Below are 26,273 nucleotides of genomic sequence, written 5' to 3' on the forward strand. Positions count from 1 at the left end.
TAAAATAAAACATAATTAATATTACATATTAAAACTAATCAATATGTAACCTGCTGGTATCATTATGTATAGGTTAGTGTTCCCTGTTTCTATTTGAGTTTGACATCATTACTCTATATCATTCAGTTCATTGTCTAATGACTAAGATTTAAGTGAACTGTGGAACATTACTTGTGACAGCTTGCTTTTTCCATTATAACATCCTCATCAAGAATGCTTTATGTATATGTAGATTAGTTTCAGAGAAATTTCATACAGGTGGAAAAGCAGACACATGGCTCAGTAGTTGTTGATGTTTTCTTGCTCACCTTTTTAGGTGGTAATAATATCCAAGATTTTTCCCTCGCCTTTTGTAACATTCAATATTCAGATATAATGGACATTGATATCCCAAGACCTTCTCAATTGCACTGCCTCCAGCATGAACCTCTTCTGTATATACTTGGTCTAGTCCAACTGTTTTCTTCATCATTGTTTTCTTCAGTTTCATCTCTACTTATTCTAAAATCACAAGTGGATCTGTGAAACTATATTAACAGAAACTATTCTGAAATTGCCTATGGATCCATCTCATAGATGCAAGAGGCTCCAATATATAAAATACTGAGTCAAAAGCCGAAGTGAATATTAACTTGTTTAATGCAACTATATATAACTTAGAATGGTAGGAAAAGTTGAGTTATGTCAGAATTCAGGCAAAAAATAAGCTTAACCATCTTTGTTCTTTGTTTTGCCATGATATCCTTTAAGAATTTAATGACAACCTGTGCTTCCTCACCAATTACTGTTTTTGAACCCCTAGGAAGTGAATTAAACTAGTGAAACATCACTGACATGAGACAATGACAGAACCTTTCCTGTATATAAAGTTAGAGTCAGGACGCTATTTTTGTTGGCATCCTCCAATCTCTATGACTTCCAGCATCCTATGTACAATCCTCTCCTTGACTTGGTTGGCAATAAAAGTTAAGGGAATTCTTTATTAAATCTCATCTGAATATGTAGTTTTTGCATGTGGATTTTTTTATCACGTCCATTAATTGATCACACAATCACTTATTTAGATTCACATTTGCCAATAAACATAGGAATCAAAAAGGGTAGAACAATTTGATTAATTCTCCTCTTCATTTTAAGAGACATCCTATTGATCCAGAAAATAACATTAATCTAAAGGCTAGAGTCCAAATGTTGTGGTTTTGCTCTCCTTGATGATGTAAAATGAAGCATGACAAAAACTGCTACATCTTTTTCATCCTTAAATGCTCTTAGGATGATTTTACTAACTTGAGTTTCTTATCAAGATTTTTTTTTTTTTTGCTTTTTGGAGGGGGAAAGGCAGGGCAAATGGGGCTAAGTGCCATGCCCAATGTCATATGGCTAGTTTTGTGTTAAGAGCCTGAGGCCGGATTTGAACTCAGGTCCTCCTGACTCCAGGGCCAGTGTCCATTCACTGCGCCACCTAGCCGCCCCCAAGGTTTTTCTTAATTCTGGCTTTTCCCTGACACTGCTTCTCATTATTTTATGAGGTAGTACTATGCATAATCTTCCACCATCCACTTTTAAGATTTCACATTTTAGTTTTTATTAAGCCAGTGCTGCCTTTCATATATCTCTTTATTAGATAAGGTCAAGTATATTCTATGTTGAATCTTAAATTCTTTGGTTCTCATTATGACAAGTGATTTATATCTGAATGAAATCATTATAATCCAAATTAAGTTTCTTTCTTTCTTTCATTCACTTCCCACTTTTCTGCACTGATGCCTCAACTAAACAGATCAGAGCTATTTTAATTGAAGGTCCTTTTCTCATTTTATTCTTTATATTAGCTTTGCCTTAACTGTGATCATTGCCCTAACAAGTAAGTATGCTGATTGTAAATGGATGATTCAGAAATGACTCTCATATCAGTAAGAAGTTTTTCTTATCTGCTAAAATAGAACTGATTTCATTTTTAGTGATGTTATTTTGTTTTCTATCTATATGACCTCCCAATCATTTTGAGGAGAATAATCATGATATATAAGCATGAGTCACCTTTCTGTCTAGTCTTCATGTCTTTGTTCTCTATCATTCTTTTTTTTTTTTAAAAGCAATTGGGGCTAAGTAACTTGCTCAAGGTTACACGGCCAGTTATTTCTGGGTGTGGTGCTAAGTATCTGAGCCCAGATTCAATCCCCCAGGTGATCCTGACACTGGGGCCAGTGCTCTTACTCGCTGAGCCACCTGGCCGCCCCGTTCTCTATCATTCTTTATCAGTGAAGATACCAAATACTGAAATATGTTTTTTAATTCAGAATATCTTGGGTTTTTCATATGCTGCTCTAATCATTTGGCCACTGCCATGGGTGTTGATAAACAAGCTGTAGTTGTACTCTCTCATGAACACTGCAAAATGGTCCATGAAAGTTTACTGTTGGTTCTGGATATAAGATAAAGCCAACTCTTGCCAATTTCTTTATCTGCTTCTCAGAGAACCTGTGAGCTATCTTTCCAGTTGGTTGCAACTTTCTACTGTCTTCTGAACTTGGTTATAGCAAAAATATAAAGAATGATATGATTTAGTTCTTATATACTATACTCACATTTAGCATACCAAAATCTAGGTTAATTTTTATAGGTCTAAAATTTTGGTGATTCTTTACATTCTCTGCCATATTTTTTGCCCACTCTTCTACCAGTAATTCGCTACAGAAACAGAAGGATAGTAAACAGGACAGAAAGTCACTCTGGATTTTTCTTTGTTTCAAATAATATGAAGAAAAAAAAACTAAAAGAAGAACAGAGTACAAACTTAATACATTAAGAATGAGAAGAGAAATACTGAAAGAGAATAACTTGATCAAGAATCCTCACAGGAAACCAAAAGTCATTTCTCTGTAATAAGTGGCCAAAGGATATGAAGAACAAGTATTCAAAAGAATAATTAACTATTAAAAAACATGAAAGAAATCTCCAAATCACTTCTAATAATAGAAAGGAAAAATCAAATCAACCTGAAATTTTACCTCATATTTGTGAACCTGCAGTTAGGTGGCATAGTGGATAGACTCTGGAGTTTGGGCTTGGAGTCAGGTAGTTTCATTTTCCCAAAATCCAAAAAAAAAAAAAAAATTTGCTTTTTGGAGGGCAATTTGGGGTTAAGTGACTTGCCCAAAGTCACATGGCTAGTTTTTGTGTTAAGTGTCTGAGGCCGGATTTGTCAAATTCAAATTTGACCCCAGACACTTATTAGTTCTGTGACATGGGGTAAGTCACTTACTCTGTGTGTTTAAGTTTCTCATATATAAAGTAAGCTGGAGAAGGAAATGTATCTTTGCCAAGAAAAGCCCAAATGGGGTCACAAAGAGTCAGATATGACTGGACTGACTGAACAACAGTGAATTTGCAAAGATGATAAAAGATGGAAATGGTTAATTTTGGAGGGGCTATCAGAAGATAGGCACGCTAGAGTATTCTTGGTAGAGTTGTGAATCAGTATAGTCATCTTTAAAAAGCAATTTGGAGTAATCCAAATAAAGTGACTAAAAGATCTAACCTAAAGATTCTACTACTAAACACATATCCTATAGAGGTCATTAATAAGAAGCCTCATATACATCAAAATATTTATAGCAGTGCTTTTTGTGACAAAAAGTTGTAATGTAGATGTCCATTGACTACAGAGTTCCTAAACAAATTTAGACATGTGAATGTAATGGAATACTGCTGTGCTAGAAGGAAAGATGAATATGACAAGTACAGAGAAACATGGAAAGGCTTGAACTCATGTATAGATAAGTTAGCAGAGCCAGTAAACAATATACACAATGACTACAAAATCTGAATGGAAAGAATAATCATGGTAAAAACTAGAAGTGAATGTTACAAAATTACAAATAACAAGCATGGCTCCAAAGAAGATACAGGAAAAAACATCTCCTCCCTCGTCTTTTGCAGGGATAGGAGGTCCACAGGTGTGGCACACTACATATATTTTCAGACTTTAAAAAAAATGTATTTGTTGATTCTTTTTTCCTCATTTTTCCTGTTATTTTTGTTTCCCTTAAAATATTCTTTTTTTAATATGAGATGAATCTGAGTCAATGGGGAGAAATTTAGATGATATAAACAAATATAACAATATGTCAATCAGTCAATAAGTATTTATTAAGCCCCTATTATGTGCCAGGCACAGTGACACATACAAACACATTCTTGCAGAAGGTAGGATTTTCTAAGATATTTGAAGGAGGCTAGTCAGGAGAGATGAAGGAGAGTTCTATGCATGGGGGACAATAAGTGAAAATGCTCCAAGTTGGGAGATGGCATGTCTAGTGTGAAGAGCTTTCTGAGGAAGCAATTTCACTGGATTGCCAGAGTCCATTGGTGAGGATGCAAGAGGACTAGAAAGTCAGGATGGGGACAAATTGTAGAGGGCTTTAAATGCTAAACAGAAGATAATATATTCGATCCTAGAGACAACAGGAAGTCATGGGAGTAGCTTCAATGAGGGTGGGCTTCTATAGTCAAATAAGTGCTTTGAAAAAATCAATTTGATAGCTGAGTACCTTTTACCTTTCTTTGTATTGCACCATTGTTGTTTTCACTCCTATTTATATGCTGCTGATCAAAGCTAGCAAAAATCATGAAATATTGTTACATTTTCACATGCTCTCCCTAATGCCTGTAACTCTCCCTCTTCATCTCTCCTTACTGGCTTCCTTCAAATTTCTGCTAAAATCCCACTTTCTCCCTAGCTAATGCCTTTGATATGTTAATTATCTCCAATGCATCCTCTCTGTGCTTGTACACACACATGCATGTACATACATACATACATATATGCATCCTGCAGTAAGGAACACCTGAGTTCAAATTTTGCCCCTTCCTTTTAGCTATGTGACCCTAGGCAACTCAACCTTTCCCTCAGTTCCATCATCTGTAAAATGGGGATACTAATACCACTTATCTCCCATGTTTATTGTGAGGATCAAATGAGATAATAACTATAAAGTGATTCCTTTGCACAGTGACATAATAAGCACTATATAAAATGTTAGCTAATACATATGTGTGTATTTGTCTATATTGGCATTAAAAGTTTGGATTAGGAAGGGCTTCTTGTAGAAGGTGGGATTTTAGACGGGACATGAAGGAAACTAGGAAAGTCAGGAAATGAAGATGAGGAGGGAGTAAGTTCCAAGCATGGTGGACAACCAGTGAATATGCCTGGAGTTTAGAGATGAAGTGTCTTGGATAGATTACAGCAAGGAGGGTAGTAGTGCTGAACTGAAAAATACATGGAGGTAAAAAGGTATAAGAAATTAGTGAGAAAAGTGAGTCACTTTAATTACTCCTTTCTTCTGTTTTTCTTATTTGTTCAATCTTCTGTATTCTATCACTTCTTACATACTTCCCAGCTTTTGTATGAAAAATACAAGCCTTTTAGACACAATTGTTAGTATTCCTTCCCTTCCCTAAGATAAACTAACAAAACAGCATGGTGACTATAAAATTTGAATCTTCTGCTTTTTTCAGCAGGCTGCTCCAGTGGCTACATCTTTGGTTCCCAAAATTTTTTTCTCTCTAGAAATATTTGCATTTGAAGAAGCTAAGAAACTGAAAAAATTAAGACTTTAAAAAGCTGATTTATGGATAACTGTGGTTTTACTATATTATATTTTATTTTAATATATTTACAAAAGAAAGGATAAAACACTTTAGTATAACAGAAATAGCCCTCAGCAATAGGGCTATTGTTTTATAACAAGTATCCTCTTTTAAAGAAAAAAATCATCTTTATAGCCAAAGAGAACAGAGAAATAGAAGGAACTGATTCAAAACTATTTAATACATCTACATTTTGGTTTCCAATATTCTTATATATTTTTTGCTAGAATTTACTAAAAAAAAGGATTATGCTTTTCAAGTAGAAATTTAAAAATATAGTTTCTTATACTTTTTCTCGGAGGAAATGTTCATTCTCTACCTGTTTATGGACAACTTTATAACATAGAGGACTAGTATCTAAAGTTAAATGCAGTGAGCAAAAAGGAATTTTGTTGCTCAAAATTAAGCTCTCTCAGATACAAAGATATTCTTATGTGTAAGACTTCACTTAAAGGGCTGAATCTTCTCCAGGACAAGATTTTAAAATTAAAAGGTAGTTTTCATATTCCTTAACATCTTTAGTAGGAGAGAAAAAAATTAATTTAACTTTTCCAACATACATTACTAAAAACATAATGAAATTTTTTTTTTATGTGCTCTGGAAACATGGTAAGTTGACTGAAAAAAAAATCCATCCAATCTATTTCTGTATGAATTTTAAATTATGAAGCAAGAAGAAAACCTTTTTAGTACAGATGCGTGTTACAGAGAAGCAATTTATGTTAGCCAAAGAAACACAATTAAAATGAAGACCCAAAATGAACATTTAAGTAAACAGTAAATTAACTACTAAAACAGGATAAGTATACTTGTGGTTAGATATCATTTAGGAAAATATAATTTACTTATTGAATTTCACCAAGTAAAAGTGTTTGCTTTCATGAATAAATATTATTTGATGTTGAATTATGGAGCATATTTGAAAAGGGATTAAATACTTTCCTATACAATTTCAATTGGATGAGTCAGTTGTTATACAAATATTTAATAATCTGAAAAATATGTTCAATTTAAAGTACCATAAACCAAAGTTATCTTTATGATAAAGCAAAATTATGAAAAATATTGGGGAATAAAATAATATGAAAATAACAAAACGCCTGATTAAAGTATAGAGTTCAACAGTTATAGTGAAGCAAAGGTTATAGTGAAACTAACCTAACAAATGTCTTTCAGTTGTGTCACAAAAATAAAAAGTAGATTTCTAAAATCCAGATTTTTTAAATTTAAAAACTAGATTTTAAAAATGTAAACCTGTTATTTTATATTTAAGATATGTTAAAAGTAACATTTGCACTGTGGAATAGGAGTTATCAAAATATCTTTGAAATGATATACCAAGCAACCTTTTAAGAAAAGTTGAGATCAAAGCTCTCTGGGGTGAATTTTACTCATGAGAGTTATTTATCACTGTCTCTACACTCCTCTCGTTCTTTATCCTGCCCTGAAAAAGAAAGAAGTAATTCCTTTTTAGGACACCTTGCTCTCTTCCTATTCCCAAACTGTTCCTCTTCAGCAACTTCAATGCTACCTAGCCAGATGCCCCACTCCAGATCTACCAGGCCATTTCACCTTGCCCTCCCATTCGATTATATCATCATCGTCATCATCATCATCATCAAACTTAACTTTTATTTTAGCTCTCTTGCTCCTTTCATGTTCTGCACCAACAGCTGGTTCCTACCAGATCACGCTCTATCTCTAGGTATCCCTTCCAGTACTGCTGCAGCACCTTTTCTCATATCTTTCATTCCCTCTCCCCTTGAATATGCCTTGTTTTGCCACTTCCAGAATTTCCTACCTCTGCCATTCAGAAGCCTCTCTTTATTTGGGATTATTTGATTTATTATCCAAATGAAGTCCTGGTGGCTGTTTTCTATTGACCTCCAGGACTTTCTCCTTTCTCACTGAGTTTAATGCCTGGTCATAGGCTCTACTCTAATACCTGCCTTTATCCTAGGGGACATCAACATATGCTCCCTCAAATACTTCAACTTCCTATTTCAACTCTTGTGACCTGGTCCTCCACTCTACCTCACCTACACACAGAGATTGCCATTACTTTGATCTTACTACTATCTCCAAATTTTCCACATAATCTTTCATTATTCTGTCTTTCCCTAAGTCTATATATTTCTAAACCATCCTCACCATGAACTCCAATCTGTCTACCCCTCAATACTTTGCTCTTTCTTTTGCTGCATTTGTCCAGACAGGAAAAAGGACACCATGGACTTCACAACTATTATAGTTTTGCTTTCTATTTCTCCTCGTTCAATTAGCTTTCCCTTTAAGTACTTAGATGCTATTGCATTGAGAGAGAGAGAGAGAGAGAGAGAGAGAGAGAGAGAGAGAGAGAGAGTGTTGTTTCTGGTGCTTTTAAGTATAACACAGTTCCTCTATTAAGCTCATTTTGCCATGTCTATTTCTACTGTCACTCTTCTTTCTATGAGTTATCAAAACCATACAGTTCCCCCTTTTAAATCCATAAATCTTTGTTTCAAATGTGTTACTTATAAACAATATATTGTTACATTCTGCTTTCTAATCCATCCTACTTTGTGGGTGACTTCATCCTGTTTGCATTCACAGTTATGATTGCTAACTACATATTTCTCTTGATCATATCATCTTATAATTTTCCCTCTCTTTGTCTGGTCTCCTTTACGAGAAGTAGGTGAAGAAAAGGAATGGCAATCTGTTTCTTCTATACTGTCTCTCCCTGTTTCCAGTTACTCAGATCTCAATCACAAGTTCTTAACCAACTTAAAAAAAAATATATGTATGTTATATAATGAGTATATAAATATATATTTTTATCAGCAAAAATTTACCTTCTTTCCCTTTAGCACTCAAATCTTCCCTCACTCCCCACTGAGAAATGAAGGAAAACAAATCTGTTATAAATATGTATCTTCAATAAAAACAAACTTCCACATAGGCCACATCCAGAAAATATTTGTCTCATTTTATACTCTGAGTCCTTCACTTCTCTATCAGGAGGTGGGTAGCATGTATCATTTTCAGTCCTCTGGAATTGTCATTTGTTATTATGCTGACAAGAATTCTTTATTCTTTCAAAACTGTTTGTTTTTATCACATTGCTATCTTATGAATTGTTCTCCTGGTTCTGTTTCTCTCTATATCAGTTCAGATAAAAGTCTTTCAAAGTTTCTTTGAAATCATTCCCTTCATCATTTTTTTTTTTTTTTGCTTTTTGGAGGGCAATTGGGTTTAAGTGACTTGCTCAAGGTCACACAGCTATTTTTTGTGTTAAGTGTATGAGGCCGGATCCAAACCCAGGTCCTCTTGACTCCAGGGCCGGTAATCTATTCACTGCGCCACCTAGCTGCCACCCTTCATCATTTCTCACAGCATAAAAATATTCCATCACATTACTGTTCATCTATTCTCCAACTTATGGGCATTTCCTCAGATTATCATTCTTTGCCACCTCACAAAAGCTATACATATTTTTGTACAACTTTAGAGTTTATTTTGTTTAGGACTAATCCTTCCCTTAATCTGCCCTCCCCTCTTCTACCCTCTGTCTCCTATTTCCTTGTTGAATGAAATATATTTCTGTAACCAACTCTGTATATTGTCGTGGGTGTGTATTCGTCCTTCCTTTAACCAGTTCAGATGAGAGTGAAGTTTAAGTGTCAGCTACTCCTCCCTTTTTTTTTCCTATAAATGTCTACTTGTGTACTGTAACTACATAAGATAATTTTCCTAACCTTCCTTTCTTGCTTCTCTCTTTCCATTCTGCTAAGATCAATATATATAATTTTCCTAACCTTCCTTTCTTGCTTCTCTCTTTCCATTCTCCTAAGATCAATATATAACATAACCATTCCTATGCCATCTAATTAGACTTCATCTATGAACCCTGATAACAGTTCAAAGGGGATAGATGTATCAACACCCTATTTTAGAATGTAAATCATTTATCAGTTTTAGTCAATTATTATTTTTGTTCATATTTACCTTTTTATGTTTCTCTAAACTGCTATGTTGAAATTTCAAAATTTTTACACAGCTGATTTTTTTCAATAAGGAATGCTTGGAAGTTCTCTATTTCATTAAAGATCCATTTTTCCCTTTAGCATTCTACTCAGTTTTGCTGGGTAAGTTGTTCTTGGCTGTAAGTCCTGACATACATAGCCTTTGTTTCCTACTACATTGTATTCTAAGTTCTCTGCATCTTTAAGATGATGACTGCTCCACAGAGTATTATTCTCGCTAACTCCTTACTTAGTACTTAAATTCTTTCTATCTGCCTCCTTGTAGTATTTTTTTTCTTTGTCTTGGAAGCTCTGGATTCTGGCTATGATGTTCTTGGGACTTTTCATTTTGGGGTTTCTTTTAGGAGGTGAATGATGGATTCTTTCTATTCTACTTTGCCATCTGATTCTAAGATATCTGGGCAGTTTTCTTTGAAAACTTCATGAAATGTGAGGTCTTGGTTCTTTTTTGGTCAGGGAGTTCAGATAATACAATGGTCCTTAATTTTTAAAAAAATGTTTATCTTCAATCTGTTTTCCTGGTCAGTTTTTTTTGCTATGAGATATCTTACATTTTCTTCTACTTTTTTCAGTCTTTGTACTTTGTTTTAACATTTGTTTTTTCATGGAATCACTGTCTTCTGTTTAATCCATTCTAATTTTCAGGGAGTTTGTTGCTTGGGTAATGTTTTGTACCTCTTATGCCAAGCTGTTAATTCTCTTTCCAGTTCTCTTCCATAGATCTCATTTCTTTTCCAATTTCTTCCTTAAGTGTTCTCATTCCATTAAAAAAATATTTTAACTCTTTAAAAAACAACAACTCTTGCGTCATCTCTTTTGGTAATTCTGGTTGAATTTGTGCCCAAGTTGTGTTTAGGAGTCATCGTTTCGTCTGTATCTTAAGCATCCCTTCCATCATTATAGTTCATTATGGGTTTTTTTCCTGTTTGCCCATTCTTCCAGTCTGCTTCCAGGTGTTAGACTTGATGTTAGGGATTGGGTCTGCCACATTTTGGGGGTGGAGGAGGGGAAGATCTGGGCTGGTCCCGTTGCTGCTTTCTTGGGAAAACTGAATGTTGTGTCTAAGGAACAGGCTGGGAACTACAAGCTTTCAGAACCCCTAAAGTGGTCTATCCAGGGAAAAGTTTGATTGCTGTTTCCTTGGTATGAGCTCTCTCTGTAAGTTCCTGACCTCGGTTTTGGTCAGAGGAAAAACAGAATGCTGCTAGACTCAGCTCCCACTAACCAGCTATTTAGTTCAGCTCATTTAGCGTAACAAACCTGCAGATTCCACTTTGGTCTGTAATTCTTACCCTAGTTATGTCTCTGAAGGACAAGAGAGAAGCTAGAAATGACATCCCACTCTCCACCAAATCGCTTTCTGCTTGTTCATTACCTGAGAATGTTCCATTCTACCCCCCCCCCCAAACCACCACCAATTACAGGTTCCTTTCTCATTCCAACCTAGATCTGTGACCTAGGACTGGGTAGTGGGTGACAAACTTGTAGCTAGCACCTGTCTGCACTGCAGTGCCCTGATATGAGTCTGGCTCTGGGATCTCTTCTTGCCCTGGTGCACAGGTCCTCTGAAGACAATGAAGTGCTTATGAAAAGTGTATTCCTCTCCTCAGTATCAGCCCACTTCCCTGTATGTCTTCTTATCGCAACCTAGGCCAGACAAAGGACTCACTATGACTTTTTCTGGATTTCCCTCTTAGGATTTGGTTTGGTGCATTATCTAGACCTGTTTAGAGGAGTTCTGTAGATGGGAACGCACCTCACTGCATCCTGATACTCTGGCATCTTGACTTTTTAAAAATCACTTATTCATACTTCAGCCTCTAAAGATGAAGTGTGTTCTGCTTGTGATTCTACCCTCCCTTAAAATTTAAAAATGACCTGTCGCTTTCCATTCATTGTCCTTGTCTATTTCTGTTCAGTTTAATGTATTTCTATGTCAAACACTACCTTTGTGTATGTTTTTTCAGCCTCTGTCTGGTGCAGGTAAGAATGAGATCCAGAGACTGCCTGCCTGCTCCTCCGCCCCTTGCTTCATCTTTATTTACTCTTTTTCCCACACATTATGAGAAATATTAAGTTCTATCTTCTTATTATTTTCTTCCCTGGTTTATTCTTTTTGCTTTCTTCACTTTTCTTTCTTAAGGACATCAAAACAGAACAAAATCAACCCTCCTTCCCATCATTCTCTTATTTAATTCCCTGTGACCCTTGAAGATGAGATTATAAATGGAAATTTGTCTCCATTACCCCTATTAGCATTCAAACATTTCATCAACATTTGGCCCCTTCCATTTGCTCACATTTATTGACCTTTCAAGGTTTCTCTTGACTCCTCAGTTTGCATTTTGACTCATTTCTGACATATTGCTTGAAAATCCTTTATTTCATTAAAAATCCATGCAAAAGATTATTTTATTTAGTCTCAAAGGTTACAGTATTATTAACTGAAAACCCTTATCTGTTGCCTTTTCTCTCCTAAAGTTTCTGCCATGTTGTATATGAGCCTGACTCCTTGATAAATGATTGATGACTCCTTGATATTTGAACTCTCTTTCTAGAAGCTTGCAGTATTTTTTCTTTTACCTATAAGCTCTGAAATCTGGCTAATATATTTCTAGGGTTTTCATTCAGGAGGTAACTATTGAATTCTTTTTAATTTTCACTTTATTTTTCTGTTCTAAGACAACCATGCAGTTTTCATTTATGATTTCTTCAAATATGACATCCCAGTTTTATGTTTGCCTTTGGTTTTCAGGGAGTCTGATGAATCTTAAATTATGTCTCCTTTATCTATTTTCCAAGTCAACTGTTTTTGACAGAAGATAATTTATATTTCCTTCTTTTCTTTAATCTTTTGGTTTTGTTCTAATATTTCTTTGTATCTCAAGGAGTCCCTGAGTCCTGAAGGCTCTGTTCTAATTTTCAGGTGTTTGTTACCTGGGTAAGATTTTCTACTTTCTGTTGTAAGCTATTAATTCTCCTTCAACTTTTTTTTTTCCTCCAAACTTTTTATTTTTCATTTTTACCTTATTTTTTGATTCATTTAGCCCATGTACTTTTATAGTCCTTCTCACTAACCATTTTTTTTCCCATCTAATAGTCTGATTTCTGGTTAACATGGATAAAAAAAATCCCCCAAATTCTTACTGCAGTTAAAGCTTAAAATTTAAAAGAGCACTAACTAAATTATTAAAAGTTTAAAACTGCACTAAGACTTTTGAGACACCCTGTTATATGGAGACATGCTTGTTTCTTTTGAGTACAAAGTCATACTTTCAGTAAGCATGGTAATGAAGAACATGGCCCTAATGAGAAAATAGGATCCACATGTGATTTGAGGCTTTTAAAACTTTTTTTGGCATTGTAATTCATCAATTCTGATAGCTAAATAGAAAAAAAATATTTAATTTCAAGGTACATTTACAGAAAAGTTTTTTTTGCTATTTTTAAAAATTTAAGTAATTTAAAATTAGCTTTTTAGAATTTTTAAAATAATGTTATACCAATACTCCTACAATAAGCTCAAAATGGATTTCTAATCTGAATGTAAAATTTTGTATTATTTCTCAAAATAGATAAGAATGAGAGAAAGTACATTTCACAACAATGGTTAGAAGAGTTCTTAACCACATGAGGAATTGAGGAGGGTTATAAGACAAAACAGACAATTCCAATTACATAAAAGTCTTTGCAGGAATAAAATCAATGCTGATAACTAAGAAGACAAACTTTAGAGGAAAAATATTTATATCTAATACAATGATCAAAGAATGTACAAAGGACATGAAAAGAGAATTCCAAAGAACAATTACAAACTATAAATTGTTAAATGGAAACAAGTTCTAATCACTAGTAGGTAGAGAAATAAAAAATCAACACAACTGTTTCACCTTAAAGCCTGTGCTTTGTGTTCAGAACCAAGACCCCAGTGAAGCTGCATGCAACACAGGCAAACACTGCCAAAAACACCTCGAATTTATTAGTTTGATTTTGAATTAATTTTTGGTCCTGGTATGTTCAGAAATCTTTTACTGTTGCCAGTTCAACCCACAGTTTAAGAAGCTGCTACATTAATACACCACTCTACATACTGGTAAAGCTGTGAATTAGTCTGTTTTGGGTACCAATTTTAAACTATGAAAGAAAAAAAATTCAAAATCCTGCTCTTGGGCACATAGCTCATGGAGGTCAAAGACACCAATATAAACAGAAATATTCATAACAACACTTTTATGGTAGCAAAGACCTGAAAACAAAATAGGTGTTCAGTAACTGGAGAATGGTCAGAAATACCATGACATATGTATACTACTATGCAGTTAATCAAGATATACCAAGGCCAGAATGACTAGAACAGTGGTATCCTTGCTAGTGATTAATTGATTCTATTTTGCCTTGTAGAATAAGATACCTTCAGGATATGCGATTCAATAACCAGAGGCAAGTGTGTGATGAGTGACTGTAGCTATGTATTAGAGATTAGGATTGAACATTAATCATCTGCATAATTATCACTGAATCCAGGGGAGCTGGTGAGATTACCAAGAAAGGCTGTATAGAGTGAAAAAGAGAAGAGATTCCAGAAAATTCTTAGGGGATTCTGGGTGGGGTGTATTGTGGATGAAGAGCCAGTAAAGAGAGACTGAGGAGTGGTCAGAGAGGAGAAAGAGGATAGAGTCATATCACAAAATAATAGAGAAGAGAATATCTAGAAGAAGAGGATCAGGGATCAAGTGAATTTATGAATCAAATGTGAATTTAAAATTTAGAAATCAGAATCAAGGAAAGGCCTTATTTGGCCATTCAGAGATTACTGGAACTAAGGAGAAGGCAGTTTCAGTCGAACAATGAGATCAGGAGTCAGAATGTAGAGGGTTTAGAAGACAGTAAGGAGAAGTGGAGGGAATAAATATACATCATTTTCCCAAGGAGTTTAGCCAAGAAGGGGGGAGGTATGATAAGGCATAAAACAGCTACCAGGGGTGACTGAAAAAGACAGGAGAGATATAGAGGTGTTAACAGGAAGCAGAGAAAGAGCTGGTACAAAGGGAGCAATTGAAGATAAGAGAGTTGGGATGATACTGGAGGAATTTTCTGTGGAAAAAGGGAAGGGATGGAATATCAAGAGTACAGAGAGAGAGAGAGATCTGCCTTGGCATAGGGAAGGGTCGGACACCTCTTCATCTGAGATCAAAATGAGGGAATAGACAATGTAGGAAAATGTCTAGATGATGTGAGATGAGGAGTGGATGATGGGTTCTCAGCAAACAGTACCAATTTATTTGGTGAAGTATGAGACAAGAGATCCTCAGATGAAATTTCACTTTTAATTTTTTGAAGTGGATATGACAAAGGAAAAGATTTTCCAGAAAATGTTTAGAATCACTTATAGGCTCAAGATACTAAGGTACCTGACCTAGTATGGTGATTCTTAACTTCTTATATACTTTAACCATATAACTATAAAGGATGTCCCAAAATTTTAGTGCAGTTTTAAGCTTTAGTAATTTGAACCCACACTAAGACTTTCTGGGACTCCCTTGCATATCCCTTTATACTTTCAGACTTCACATCAAATTCCCTTCCCCAAAAGAAATAAACCTTTTTGCCACTTATTTCTTCCTTGAACTCCTGTGATTTGCCCCCTTCCCCCACTTACTTAGAAAGCATTTAAATATTCAAACCTATAAAGGAATATTATATGTGTTAGTATAGGTTTTTCAAATTGTTCTATATATGCTAACTATGTGTCAATATTTATTAGAGTATCATTCTCTTCTGCCTCACTAATATAGACTCCTTAAGGGCCAAGACCTTATCTTTTCTTACCCTGTCATCTCAATTTAATTATTGAGTGATGGAAGCTCATTAATAAACATTTCCTTAGAATGAGTAATTTTCAAGTAGGACATAGTAGATAAGGCCCTCTTATTTTTGTTAAAAAATAAAACAAGAAAAATACATGTGGAAAGAGATTAAGAGAGGTCATGTGACTTGTCTAATGTTATAGAGCTAGTTAGTGATGATCATGTGTAAACTACAAAGCTTTTAAAGTCTGTTACAATCTGGTTCCAGCCTACCTTTCTAGGTTTACTGAAAACTCTTTCAAGCACTTTTAAGTACTCTCTCCAAAGTTATTAATGATCTCTTAGTTGCCAAACCCAAATGATGGAGCCCTGATAACGCTGCCCCCAGCCCCAATATTCATTACAGGCCCACTGTACCAACCTAGCTCACTGCAAATGTCCTAACTTATGCCTCACTGCTCACTAGAACAACAGGTGTGTCCCTGAACTTTTAGTTCCCACAAACAGCAGGAGTCATGTCATCCATTTAGGCCCAGACAGTACCACAATAAGTAGCCTATCAGAAGACACCACCACCTAATGTAGAGCAGGATGCTTGACCATCTAACCTTAGAAAGGGACCACCTTATGACAGCACCTGTGCAGTAATAGTAAAGGACCTAGAGTGAACTTATGATGTAGAGATGCTTATTATAATATCATTACCATATATAGATACCCCTCAATGATATGCATTATGGGTAACTGCATGCATAATTCCACTGAGGCTGGGACCCCTCCTACATTACCTAATTTCTTAACAAACTCCTCCTGCCTTTTTAATATTAATAGATTCTATTCCTATATTCTATGTAAATTTCTGCTATGTAATTGCATCTTTACCCTATAAACATCTATCTGCTTTCCTGAAGTTGCTAGTTCCTTTTGGAACTTAGCCCACTCCATAAGAGGTGTCAATCTCAATAAATGCCTATACTTGGGGGGCGGCCAGGTAGCACAGTAAGAGCACCGGCCCCAGTGTCAGGATCACCTGGGGATGGAATCCAGGCTCAGATACTTAGCACCACACCCAGAAATAACTGGCTCTGTAACCTTAAGCAATTGCTTAAAATTGCTTAAAAAATTGCTTTAAAAAAAATGCCTATACTTGGATTAGAGGTGGTATTACTCTAAATTCTTTGAGATGGTTCCACCACAACACATCATGAAACCCCAAAAGTTTCTGGGTGGGCAAAGTTCCCACTGCAACAGTTTTTGGCATCCTGGGTAGGCAGCTCTATTAGGACTCTATCACAAAGGTCTTTTCTCAATCCTCATTCTCCTTAACCTCTCTGTTACTTCTGGCACTGCAAATCATTCTCACCTCCTGTAATGGAAATGCAGATTTAAAGATCTTCCCTGCCCCTAGGCTAAAGTGCACCAGAAGCCTGGGGAGGGAGGCTTGTTTTTCAGTAGATACTTTTTGATTGGCCAGTGGGTCAAAAAGGTTGTTACATTCTCTGAGCCAGGAGAAGGCTATATAAGCACTGATGTGTAGCTTTGTTTTGGGACTCACTTTGAGAAGTGTTCTGTGATTTGATCTGAATTCTGGGAAGCCGTTGTTGAGAGTCCCCCGGCTTTGAAAAACCCAGAATGTGGAAACCCAGATGTTGACTGGGTATGGATGTAATGGTTGGACAGTTTGGAAATCTGTCTACTTGATGTTTCTGTCTTGATAATTATGCCTGTATATTTTGAGGTTCAGGGTGCTGACCTTTTCTCCTGAATAAGGTAAACGATATATGTCTGACTGATTAAAGTAAGCTTGTTAACCCATTTTGAGTTGCTTTCCTTTAACAAAGCAGATCCAAGAACCTGTGGTAGCTGCAAACCCTGAGGACACTTGGGGTGCTTGCTGCTACACCTCCTTGATAAGCAATTTCTTCTCTGTAGGTTTCTGGGACACCTTTGCTGGGTCCTCAACGAGATCATGCCCTCTTATGTCATGTGTCTCTTGGGTTCTGTCTTGGGCCCTCTTCTCTTCTCCCTCTATACTGCTTCACTTGGTGATCTCATGACCTCCCATGGATTAAATTGCCATTTCTCTACTGATAATTCCTAAGTCTACCTTTCCTGCCCCAACCTCTCTGCCGACCTCTAATCTTACATCTCCAACTGCTTTTCAGACACTCAAACTAGATGTCCAGTTGACATCTCAAGTCATTATCTTTCCCCTTAAACCTTCCCCTGCTTCCTCCCTTCCCTTTTATGGTAGAGGGTATCACCATCCTCCTAGTTCCTAAGCCTCACAACTAAGGAGTCATTTTTGACTCATTATCCCTCACTACTCTCCACCCCCAATCTGTTGCAAAAGTCTGTAAATTTCCCCTTTGCAACATCTCTCAAATACGACCCTTCTCCTCTTCTGACACTGTCACCACTGAAGTATAGGCCTTTATATAGGCCTCACACCTAGACTATGGCAAATAGCCTGCTGATGGGTGTGCCTGTTTCAAATCTCTCCCCACTCTAATCCATCCTTAGCCACCAAAGTGATTTTCCTTAAGTTCAGGTCAAACCATGTCATTCCCCCTACTCAATGAACTTTAGTGTTCCCTATCACTTCCAAGATAAAGCCCTCCCTAACCTAACCCCCTCCTAACTCTTCAGTTCTTTTATGCTTCACCCTGCCCCCCCACCCCCATACTTTTCGATCCAGTGGGACTGGCCTCCTGGCTGTTCTTCACTCAGTACTCATCTCTAGGCAAAACTCCTTCCTCCACTCCAACTACAGATCTTCCTGACTTCCTTTAAGTTCCAACTGAAATCCCACCATCTATAGGAAGCCTTCACCAACCCAATTACTTCTAGTGCCTTCCCTCTGTTAATTATTTCTTCTATATACAACTTGCTTCTCATATATTTGTTTGCTTATAGTCTCCTTCATTAGACTGTGAGCTCCTTGAGGGCAGGGACTGTCTTTTGCCTCTTTTTGCATCCCCCATGCTTAGCACAGTGCCTGGTACATAGTGGATCATTAATAACTGATCAACAGTCTCTACATTCCTATCAAACTGGCCTACTTGGTATTTCCTACACATAGTATTCCAAGAGCCTCAGGGCCTTCGCTCTGACTGTCCCCCAATCCTGAAACATACTCTTCATATCTGCCCAGTATATCTTTTCTTTAAACTTCAGCTCAAGTGCCACTTCCTATACAAAATCTCTTCTCATCCCCCCAAGCCCAGTTGCTTGTGCTTGCCCCTGAAAAGCTTACATTTTTTTTTAAAGCAATTGGGGTTAAGTAACTTGCTCAAGATTACACAGCCAGTTATTTCTGGGTGTGGTGCTGAGTATCTGAGCCCGGATTTGATCCAGGTCATCCCGACACTGGAGCCGGTGCTCTTACTTGCTGTGCTACCTGGCCACCCCAAACGCTTACATTATGACATTTATACAGATACCTAAATATTAAATATCTATAAAGTAATATTAGGAGGAAGAGAGCACTAACAGCTGGGGTGGAGTGGGGAGGAGATCAAGAAAGGCTTCATGTGCTGCAGGTTTCACCTGAGCTACAAAATATGAATGAGGCAAAGAAGCACTATCTGGAATGTTTCATAAAGCAGGATCAGGAAGTTTGACTGGAATGGAGAGTTCTTGAATAGGATAATATGAAACAAGACTGGAAAGGTAACTGGGCTTTAAGTGCCAGGCTGAGAGTTTTGTAAAGATAAACATAGAAGGCAGTTTAAAAAAATTATCTTCAGTTTTTCATCTTCCCATAATATAGCAAAATAAAAGTAAACAAATAAATTCTGATTCCTTTTGTCAATACCTTAGAATTCTTTGTGGATGGCTTTTTAAAATGTTTGTTATTGTTCAGTCATTTCATTTGTCTGACTCTTTGTGACCCTATTTGGGGGCTTTCTTGGCAAAGACATTGGATTGGCTGGCCATTTTTTTCTCCAGCTCATTTTACAAATGAGGAAACTGAAGCAAATTTATTTTCTTTGTAATCTTATGCATTTCATTTTATGATTAAAAATTTTTTTTTTCTGAGTAAGGGCATGTAATGGGAATGCAAATTTGGAAGATCTTCCCTGCCCCTAGGCTAAAATGCACCTGAAGCCTGGGGAGGGAGGCTTGTTTTTCAGTAGATACTTCTTGATTGGCCAGTGAGTCAATAAGGTTGTTACATTCTCTGAGCCAGGAGAAGGCTATATAAGCCCTGATGTGTAGCTTTGTTTTGGGACTCACTTTGAGAAGTGTTCTGTGATTTGATCTGAATTATGGGAAGCCGTTGTTGAGAGTCCCCCGACTTTGAAAAACCCAGATGTGGAAACCCAGATGTTGACTGGGTATGGCTGTAATGGTTGGACAGTTTGGAAAGCTGTCTACTTCATCTGTTAATGTCTTGATAATTCTGTCTGTATATTTTGAAGTCTGGGGTGCTGACCTTTTTCCCCTGAACAAGGTAAATGATATATGTCTGACTGATTAAAGTAAGCTTGTTAACCCGTTTTGAGTTGCTTTCCTTTAACAAAGCAGATCCAAGAACCTGTGTGAGCAGGCACCCTGGGGACACTGGGGTGCTTGCTGCTACAGGGCACCAAAATGCCAGGAGAGTCCACAACACAAAAAAGGTTAAAATCCCCCATCTGAGAGTCTACAACAGTCAATCTATCAACATTTATTCAACATCTACTATGTGCCAGACACTGTGCTAAGCTGAGGATACAAAAAGAGACAAAAGACAGTCCTTGTTATGAAGCTCACAATCTAATGGGAGAGGAAACAGGCAAACAAATATAAGTAAAACAAGCTATATACAAGGGCAGCTACATGACACAGTTCATAGGGAGCCAGGAAGACTCATCTTCCTCAGTTCAAATCTGGCTTCAGATAATTACTAGCTGTGTGACTCTGGGTATGTCACCTAACCCTGTTTACCTCAGTTTTCTCTTCTAAAAAAAGAACTGGAAAAGAAAATGGCAAATCATTCCAGTATCTCTGCCAAGAAAACCCTAAATAGAATGGCAAAGAGTCTACTAAACAACAACAGGCTATATGCAAGATAAATAGGAAATAATTCACAGAGAAAGAACTAGAACAGTAAAACAATTTATCATTATGGCATTGGGGACTGGAGAAATTTATGATTTTTTTTTCTTAATGGCAAAAAAAAAAAGCCACCTAAAATTTTCATCTATTTTTAAAATTTCTGAAATTATGTTTAGTTACAAAAATTCTATTTTGTTACAAAAATATACTTGGAGATATAGCCTATATTACAGCACTGCTAAATTGGATAACCTAAAGTTAATCATTTGACAATTATAAAAAAGTTAAATAGAGACTACCTTGTTAATTTGGATATTTATACAAAACTCCTTAAAACCAAAGTCCTTTACTGTAACATTGCTGCCCCCTAGAGGATTTTTCCAAGAAAAAGAATAGTAAATTAAGACTAAACTTGAATAAAGCAGGGACAATCTATAATAAAATTATAAGGAATGTAAATCTCAGAAATACTTTTAAGTTTCTGGAGGACACTTGGCAATGTTTACATGTGAGTTTAGAGGGAATGGAAGGGAACAATTAAGTCATAAATAAATACATATAGTTTCTAATTTATTACCTAAACATGTAAATCAGGGCTCAGAAAAATTCAGGTTGCAGACTTAGGGGCAGTGGAAGAACTCACAACTCATATTAATACAATTTCATCTACAGCATGGGTCAAAGAGACTTTTGTGGAATTACCTAGAAATATAAGCACCATAAGCACCACACAATTTCTTTACCTTTGCTCAAGGAGAGGGGAGGTAAGGACTATCTATTCTCTTCAAGTGTCACAGAGTCTTAAAACATAACCTCAATAAATACCTGTAAGGGGTGGCCAGGTGGCTCAGCGAGTAAGAGCACCGGCTCCAGTGTCGGGATGACCTGGATCAAATCTGGGTTCAGATACTCAGCACCACACCCAGAAATAATAACTGGCCGTGTAACCTTGAGCAAGTTACTTAACCCCGATTGCTTTAAAAAAAAAAAAAATTAAATAAATAAATAAATACCTGTAGAACTGAAATAGCTGACTTAGAAATGAATTTTAGAAATATAGCCAGTTTTTCAGCAGTTAGCACTATCCCTGGCATATAATAAGGGCTTAATAGACAGATGTTTGTTGATTTGACATCCAAAATATTTTCTGATGAAGCAACTTGATAGACTGTTCATTTAAATATATGTTGTAACTTGAATATAAATAGAAAAGCAGTTGGGCTGGGTATGCTTCAAGACCAAGGCATTAAAGTCTCAGTGATACACTGGTACCCATATAATGTTAAAACCTAAAGAAATATCTCTAGAACATTGGGGTCAACTTCCTTCTTTTCCTCTGCCACCCTCCCCCCAAGGAGTTATGACATGATCTGAACAGAGCAGCATAAGATGACAAGAAAGATGGGTTGGGATCATCACCACTGAAGAGAGATACCCGATGAGATCAAAGATTCATCAAAGCATACAAACAGAAAGAACAAATGTCAAAGCATCAAACAATAAACATTTATGAAGGACCTATTAGACTATATTAGAAGCACTGTAAGACCTTGCAGATATAAGGGCAAAAGTGAAACAGCTCTCGCTCTCAAGAAGTTTAAATTCAATTAAAGTTAACATGTATGCATATATATATACACATATGTGCAACATGTGTACAAAATAAATGCAAAATGATTTTTGGGGATCACTAGTGGTTGGGGGTGGGGTAGCAAGAATGGCTTTATATAATGAAGGGAATTAGGAATTCTAATTAGGTGGAGATAAGGCAAAGCATTTTGGGCACTGGAGATAAGCAGTACAAAGGCATTAAAATGGGAAATAAAAGTACATGTGTGGGAAACTAGAAGAGGGTGGGTTTGACTAAATCATGTAAGGTGTGAAAGGAAGTACTGCATAATAAAGCTGACCAGGTAGGTTGAGACCATGTTGTGAAGTACTTTAAATGTGATACTTGATTTGCTCCCATTGGAGTGATAGGAAATCATTAGAATTCAAGGAGTAGAGAAATGATATCATTAGACCTGAACTTTAGATCATTTTGGAGAACAGATTCGAGTAGAGAAGCTTAAAGTAAGATGACCAAATAAGCTACTGCAATAGTTCAAGTATGAAGTAATAAGTGGTTCAATTTGGGTGGTGGCTTTGTGAATGGAGGAAAGGTGATGATACAAGGGACATTGTAGAAGTATAAATGACAAGATATGGCAACTAACAGGATATATAAAGTGAGGGCTGAAGATGACACCTAGGTTGTGAGCCATAGTGCCTGGAAAGAGGTAGTATCCTCAACAGTAATAGGGGAGTTCAGAAAAGAAGTAGGTTTAGGTGGAAAAATAATGGTTTCTATTTTAGACATGTTGAATTTGAGATGCCTATGTGATATCCAGTTTGAAAGAAAAAATAAGCAGTGGCTAATGTGGTAATGGACAGGAGCTCTGGAGACACCCTAAAGTTCACCATATAAAACTGGGAGTCACCTGCATAGAAAGGATCATTAAAACCCAAGGGAGCTGCTTGTCACATCACCAAATGAGAGAGTATAGAGTAGAAGGGCTTAGGATAGAACCTTGCAATACACTAACAGTTACAAGGCAAGATATGGATACTCAGGCAAAAGAAAATTTTAAAAAACTGGCACACATGTAGAAGGAGAACTGAGGGTGTTACAAAATGCCAGATATGAGGAAGTATACAGTAGAAGGTGATCAACAATGTTAAATGGATGAAGATTGAGAAAAGACAACTGGACTTGCCAACTAAGAGATCACTTTTTGGGAGTACAGTTTTATTTGAGTAAAGCTGGAAGCCATATTACACATGGATTAGGACAGAAATAGAAGAAATTGTTTCTCCTAGGAGTTTGGCTGAGAAAAAGAAGAGAAATTTAGGGGGCATGACCTGATAGGATGGTAGAGTTTAGTGAGGAGTTTTTTTTTAAGTAAGAAAGACAATCATATCTGTATGCAGCAGGGAAGGAATCCGTATTGAAGGAGTGAAGAAAGCATGTGGCAACAGCCTGAAACTTTGTTAAGTGGGGTATCAAAAGAATCTTCAGAATCACCTTGAAGAGATTTCCAGGAGTCAAGATAATGGAGTAAGCAGTAAGTTGCTTTAGCCATATCCATATCTCCCATATCCACCCCCAAACAACCATAAAATAGTACCCCAAAACAAATCCTGGAATAACAGAACCAGCAAAAAGATGGGGCAAATGTGATAGTAATGGCAATTAAAGATTCCCCTGTATTGGCTTGGTTTTCAAATTGATTGTGTTAAAACCCAGAGTTTGTTAATCCCACCTGTGGGATGGGCTTGTTGATGTGAAAAGAAAGTCCTGATGAGGAGCTGGTGAGGTAGATTTGGAGAGACACTAGAGAGAGGCGGAAGATCTTTTTGGAAGCAGCACCTCGTGGAGAGAGAGAGACTAAGAGAATTGCTGGTGGCCGCTTTGAATTGCCCTGGACTTTTGAGACCTGCCCCCTGAGCTGCCAAGGACTGAGGAGACATGGCTGTTTTGCTGGTACTTTGTCTGTCTGTTTTGATGTTGTTTTGCCAGATTTGTCCACTGGTGAAAGACAGTCCTTTTGTTGAAGAAGTCCTGGAACCTGGCTGTTCGCTAAGAAGCCCTGAGACTGTCCTGCAGACAGAGAGTGAATACTGTCCACTGGTGAGGGACAGTGCTGTTGTTGCAGGGGTCTGGAGACTGTCCTGCAGACAGAGTGAATACTGTCCACTGGTGAAGGACAGTGCTGTTGTTGCAGGGGTCTGGGAGCCTTTCTGTTGGTTCAGAAGCCCTGAAGAAGAATTTTCTTGTTGTATGTTTACAGAAATCCTGGGAGAGGGCTTTGCTAATGTGTTCAGGGGTTCTAGGACTGTTCTACAGACAGAGGATAAATTCATGAAGGGACTGGCAATGTATCTTATGGCCTTGCTAAGCCTTGTCTCCCCAGGAACTAAGATTGCTGAGAACTTGCCTCGTGTCAAGATGAAGAAAAGACCTCCATTTGGGTATTAAGTGCTCTGTTTAAACTTGATGTAACTCTGGGGTAGATTCAATTGTGATCCAGGGGTGGGGAACTTTTGACCTTATGTTTGGAAACTAATCTCCATTTGAGAAGAGGGGCTTTGTGGTGGACTTAATTAAGGTATAGCCTAGGGGTGGATAAGTATTTAGAACAGAGACTTTGTAATTGATTGAATGATTGGAAGGTCCTGGGGTGGGGTAGTCCTTGGAGATTATTTAATCACATTTAGTAAATGCTGTATTTGGAATGATGTCATGTTTTGATCTTCTCTGTTCTTGATTTGTCACTGAATAAAATAGAGAGCACCTATGCTGGTATTTTGAACCTGGGAAGTTGCCTTGCTTGGCATTATATTACAGCAAAACAATCTTTTAGGCCAAGAAATTTGGAAGACTGCCAAGAAAGAGCTATCTCACTAAGGTTAAAGGGCAGCACATTCAAGGACTAGGGGCTGTTATGGGAATGGGAATTTAAGATCTTTCCTGCCCCTAGGCCCTTTGATAGGCTTAAGTGCACCTGGAGCCTGTGGCAGGAGGCTTGGTTTTCAGGAATGCCCACACCTTGGTGCTCTGTGACTGGGCAGTGGGTCAAGAGGGTTGTGCCATTCTCTGAGCCAGGAGAAGGCTATATAAACCCTGCTGTGAGGCTTTGTTTTGGGGCTCACTTTGAGAAGTGTTGTATGATTTGACCAGACCAGACTCTGGGCAGCCTTTGAGCCCCCCAGCTTTGAAAACCCAGATGTTGATGCTTCCCTCTCTGGTAACTGACTAGGTATGGATGTAATGCTTAAGCAGTTGGAAGCCTGTCTGTTGAATTGTTTCTCTGTCTGTATTTGTTGTCTGCTTGTAGCCTCTGTATTCTCTGAAGTTCGGGGTGCTGACCTTTTCCCCTTGAAGTAGGTAAATGACATGTTTGATTAAAGCAAGATCGTTAACCCATTTTGAGTTGCTTTCCTTTAGAAAAGCAGATCTAAGAACCTATGTTGGCAGCCACCCTGGGTATGGTGGGGTGCTTGCTGCAACAGAAGCCTCCAAGCAAACTAGCAGCAAGTTCTTCCTCAGCAAATCAATGGGAGATCCTGAGCCCCAGTATGCTGAAACTGGCACCAGGATTCTCCAGAAGCTTTAGCATAGCCAGGGGAATGTAATGGAAATGCAAATTTAAAGATCTTCCCTTACCCTAGGCAAAAGGGCACCTGGAGCCTGGGGTGGGAGGCTTGTTTTTCAGCAGATACTTTTTGATTGAGCAGTGGGTCAATAAGATTGTTACATTCTCTGAGCCAGGAGAAGGCTATATAAGCCCTAATGTGTAGCTTTGTTTTGGGGCTCACTTTGAGAAGTGTTCTGTGATTTGATGAAACTCTGGGAAGCCATTGTTGAGAGTCCACTGGCTTTGAAAAACCCAGATGTTGAAACCCAGATGTTGATTTGGTATGGATGCAATGGTTGGACAGTTTGGAAACTGTCCACTTGATCTGTTTCTCTGTCTTGATAATTCTGTCTGTGTATTCTGAAGTTCTGGGTGCTGACCTTTTTCCCGTGAACGAGGTAAATGATACATATTTGGCTGATTAAAGTTAGCTTGTTAACCCATTTTCAGTTGCGTTCCTTTAACAAAGCAGATCCAAGAACCTGTGTTGGCAGACACCCTGGGGGACGCTGGGGTGCTTGCTGCTACAGCAACCAGCAGTCTCCAGCTCTGAGAATGACCACAGG

General features: G+C 37.3%; 1 protein-coding gene across 2 annotated transcripts in view; it reads right to left on the reverse strand.

Moving 5' to 3' along the window:
* Positions 1–26,273, reverse strand: part of VTA1 (vesicle trafficking 1) — a 116,580-nt gene that overhangs the window by 80,488 nt on the left and 9,819 nt on the right. Inside the window, exon 1 of one of the 2 annotated variants that reach the window (XM_069076879.1) lies at positions 21,356–21,374. The exons of the other annotated variant lie outside the window; for it this stretch is intronic. The gene's annotated coding sequence lies outside the window, so the exon portion shown is untranslated. Of the gene's footprint in view, positions 1–21,355; positions 21,375–26,273 lie in introns of those variants that run through there. 2 annotated transcript variants of the gene reach the window in all.

Source organism: Petaurus breviceps, unplaced genomic scaffold (genome assembly GCF_028583685.1).
Source record: "Petaurus breviceps papuanus isolate PSGF00001 unplaced genomic scaffold, PetGlider_PUasm1.0 90977, whole genome shotgun sequence".
In the NCBI taxonomy this organism is placed as follows: domain Eukaryota; kingdom Metazoa; phylum Chordata; class Mammalia; order Diprotodontia; family Petauridae; genus Petaurus; species Petaurus breviceps.